We start from the raw sequence: 4,210 nt of genomic DNA, 5'->3' as shown, positions 1-4,210 counted from the left end.
TGTCGGCGTTTACAGCACCAGCCCACAGCACACACTGCTTACGGGGATGCTGGGTGACCTCTGCCCCATCAGAGCCCGAGCTGAGAGAGAAAACAAAGCCATAATAACAACACAGAGATATTTTTAGACCAGCTGTTATCAAACATTGCTTTTCCTGCGAAAAAGCAAAGCAGTCCCTCCCAGGGCAGGGGAACACCTGTCCCCTGCTGATTTCATTAAGCCACTCTGTTTTTGACCCTTTTTCTCCCTTTCCCAGCGCTGCCCCATCAGCACAAAGCAGGGTGCCTGCTGGCTGTTGCCTGCTGTGGCTGGGATCGCTGTGTAGGTGCCTTATCTCAGCCCTCAGGTGGCCTTTGCACTTTCCCCTGCAGTATCGAAGCGCCCACACACCCTCAGATTACGACAGGGCAAGGTTAGAAAGGTGTTTCTCCTGCCTGCATCACGTGCAGCACCAGAGTTACCTGCTTGGAGGAAACGGTGAGCCAGGGCGTGTTAAAACTTGGGCTGTGCAATCTGCTGGCAGCTTCGTGTTGCCACAGCAGGAGCTGGCAGTGGGGAGAGCTCCCCAGAGCCGAGCTGGTAAGCCAAGCCTGGGTAAGGCCAATGGCCCCCAGGCTTCTGCCCACGCCAGAGCAGTGAGGTCTGTCCTGTGGAAGGAGGCACAGACAGAGCATCCCTCCTGATCTCCAGCCCAGTGCCGCTCTTGGCAGCTTTTTACTTCAGGTTTGCCCTTGTTTCCCCCTCCAGTCCTGCCCAAGTGTTGGCAGAGAGAGGTATGAGCAAGCTGACTTCTTGAGATCCCTGCTCCCTTTGCCATCACAGTAGTGACCTCCCCCAGGCAGCATCCTTCTCTGTGCAATGTGTCTCCCTTCATTTTTGTCTTCATCAGAGCAGCTGTGCAATGCACACCGGTGCACTCAGCGCCAATCACACTGTGTGCCAGCGCTGCCCCGGGTGGCAGCTCGAGCTGCTTCTGAGCTTTCTGGGAGCTAAGCCACAAGAGCAGCTACCATAATTCACGGCATTCCAGAGGAGCTCCATTTCCATGAAAAATGGAGGAATGAGATAGAAGATGCTCTAGAAATAACGCACCAGGAGGTCTCAGATCAAAATGAAGGCTGTATTTCAACGAGTAAAATTAACCAACAGGCAACTGGTGCCCCAGAAGCACACTGAGAAGCTGGTTAATTGCAGTCTGATTAAAAATCAAGCAGCAAAGAGCAAAGAGCAAAGAGCTGGGAAACACACAGCAGAGCTCCCACATCCCTGCGCACCGCCCAGCGAGGTGGAAGAAAAGCATGATTCAGGTCCTCACTTCCCTGTTACTTCTGCCTGTCGTTATCCTCAGACGTTTCGTCATTAGCAACGGCTTCAATCAGCACGAGAGATTAGCAAGAATGCGTGGAAAGGTGGAGTGGTTCTGCTGGTTGTGGTGTGGTGTGGTAACACCGAGTGGCCAAGGAGCTGCGGGCGGATGGTGGGAAGCAGAGAGGCTGTGCTGATCTGTTCCCTGGTGCAGAAAAAGAAAAAGAAAGCTTTCAGGGAATTGAAGGAAGTCCAGCAGAGTCATTCTTCCCTTTGCAAACTGAGTCGCTTAATATTTATCAGTAAAACGAGAGGAAACACTTTATATAGAACAGTGCAGAGGTGGGGGAAGAGAGAAGGGACTGAAGCACAGCGCCTCGGACGCTTTATTTCCCATTAAAAGAAATAGAAATCCACCAAGTTTGCAGGTCCCTTGGTGCCTGCCGTTAGCCTCACCGCCGCTGAGCGATGCTGTGCCCTGCGTTTCTGTCGTGTCTCCCTGTTGGCTCGCCAGGAGCCCGGCTGCCCGCTGTGCTCCGTGCCTGTTGAATAACCGCGGTGCAGCACGCGGAGTGAAGGGAGGAATCCCCTGCAATTGCTCCAGATCCCCGCACCCGAACTGAGCGCATATCCAGAGCTACGGAGTGGAACTTTTTCCCCCGAAGACCCCATGTGAGGGAGCACGGGCTGGACTCAGCCCATCGCCCCCAGGAGGAGCTGCGTTCGTAGAAATGCAGTGTGCACCGAGCTGCTTTCGTTCTTGGAAATCAGATTTGCAGCAAGCCACAAGTGATGGAAAGCGAGATTTGCTTCACGTGCCGCATCCTTGGCTCAACCTCTGCTAGCAGTTCTCAGAGCATCCCGATGCGCATCCCAAAATCGGGCTGAGGTGCCAGATGGGTGCGGGGTTGGGATGCTTTGCGGTGTCCCGTGGCTCGCGGTGCCCGCTGACTGTGCTGTTGCCATACGAGGTCGCTCTGCCACCGCGCCTCGACATCCCTGCGCTGGCCCCGCAGGGCCACAGCTGTTCCCACTGCACGGAGCCAGAGTACACTGTGTTCGCCCAGAGTCCTTTATTAAGCAAAATGTTTATGCATGCCTCTGCTCCGATGAACATCTTGGCTGGCTCACGCAAAGCCTGCTCTGCGCTGCGCCTCCAGCTGCCGGCGGGCCTGGGGAAGGGTCAGGGGGACCCTAAATTTAGGATTCTTCTGCTGGATGCGTCCCCATGGTGGGCAGCCCCTACCTTGGTCTCTATGCCCTCAGCCCTGCTGCAAGCCCTTGATGCCCCAGGGTTACTGCTGGCCACTCTTGGGGGGGGGGGGGGGCTAGGCTTTGGCACCCACCCCACAAACATTCCCACTTTAGCAGGGCTTTGGGCTGCAGCTGGGGGTTCCAAAAACAGCTGGTACCTGGGCTCCAGCGTGTCTCTGGCAGTGCAGAATAGCATTCCTGGCATTGTTCCTCCTCAGCAGCCTCCTGGCGCATCATCCTGATGTGCTGCCACCGTGTCCATGCTCCCCGCTGAGAAGGGAGCTGCACACCCTGGGCAAGGGGCACCAGAACTCTGAGGTCTTATGTAGCCCTGCAGGTGAATCCAGAGCCGTGGAAAGGTGTTGAGAAGCTGCTGGGGACCTCAGGACACCGATGTGTGATGAGGATAGGTCTCAGATGGGGGCATCCATGGGCACATGAGCTGGGATCTGTGCTGTGGATCCCACAGTTGAACAGCGCCTCAAGGAGTGACCCTGTCTCATGTTTTTGAGGGTCACACGAGATGGAGCATCTCAACAGCACAGCGAGGCTGCAACAAACCAGTGGGACCAGTGCTGAACTGGTGATCTTTGTGTGCCTTGTAAGAGGGACCAGCCCAGCGTATTTGCAAGGGACGAGAAGAGATCCTCAGCAAACCTCAGGGCTCACTGCCTTGAATTCGGGATGCCGAAAACCCGGTGGCCGCCAGGTCCCTATGGCCTTCAGGTTGGTGACATCGTGCCATCAGACACGCAGGTGTGCCTGGCCGCCCGTGCAGGCGGGGGGACTTTCCCAAGAGCGTGCTGGCTTTCGGCAGAGCTGGTTGCCCAAGCAGCCCCATGGCCCTGCCAAGCTGCGTGCCACGGCCCTTGCGCAACGGTGTTGATAAACACTGCAGGGCATGCCAAGTCCTGTGGGACGCAGCTGTGTGCTGGGGCTGCAGGCAGCGCCCGGCGAGGCAGCAGGAATTTTCCACTCTCGGCACAGTACGTCTCGCCCGGCCGGGTGCTGACCCAGTGAGGTGAAGACTCGTCTGTTGGTGTCCCGGCTGCTTCTGTCTGACTCTATCAGTCCTGCTGCACAATCCTGGACGCTAGTCAAGGCAGGGGGTGGCACAGCAATGGGGCTGGGATGGGGTGCCGCTAAGCCCAAGGCAATCCAGCCATCCCCATGGAGATGTTGTGTCCTTAGCTTTTCCTTTCCAAGGATGTTATTGCTTTCCAAGAATAAGGACCTTGTCCTGAGGGTGTACTCCATGTCCCCAGGACTTGCTCTGTCCTTGGGATGGAGATCTCTTCGGTGTTCCTCTTTGCATTCACCCCGCATGGTGCACAAGATGGTCCTTTCTGAGAGCCTTCCTCCTCAGGTCTGCGTGGTAAAGCCACTGGCAGGGGGATGCTCATGTAGATGCTGCCTTGTGCTTCCAAACCACGGAGTGGCTCAGGGACCGCCAGGCTGGGACATTCCTGCTTGGTTTAAAGGAACCTGAAGGGCAGAGATCCCAACCATTCTTTTGGGGAATCATTTCAGGCCCTGATGTCCAGCTCTCAGGTTTGCTGAGAGGCTCCATCAGCACTTGGTTTGTTGCAGAAGTTGCGCAGGGAGTTAAAGGAACTGCGCCTTCCCTTCCCTTCCCTTCCCTTCCCTTCCC

General features: G+C 56.3%; 1 long non-coding RNA gene across 2 annotated transcripts in view; it reads right to left on the bottom strand.

Annotated features, from left to right (window-relative positions):
• Window positions 1–1,222: 1,222 nt before the first annotated feature.
• LOC122165922 overlaps window positions 1,223–4,210 on the bottom strand; it is a 4,184-nt gene continuing 1,196 nt past the window's right edge. For both annotated transcript variants that reach the window (XR_006170623.1, XR_006170624.1), the window contains exons 2-3: window positions 1,762–4,044; window positions 1,223–1,510 (exon numbers count right to left, since the gene is read on the bottom strand). This is a non-coding gene — a long non-coding RNA (uncharacterized LOC122165922). The remainder of the gene's footprint in view (window positions 1,511–1,761; window positions 4,045–4,210) is intronic.

Source organism: Centrocercus urophasianus, unplaced genomic scaffold, assembly GCF_019232065.1.
Source record: "Centrocercus urophasianus isolate 14NV4802_14NV808 unplaced genomic scaffold, USGS_Curo_1.0 seq_302, whole genome shotgun sequence".
Classification (NCBI taxonomy): domain Eukaryota; kingdom Metazoa; phylum Chordata; class Aves; order Galliformes; family Phasianidae; genus Centrocercus; species Centrocercus urophasianus.
This window is presented reverse-complemented; position numbering and strand designations above follow the sequence as displayed.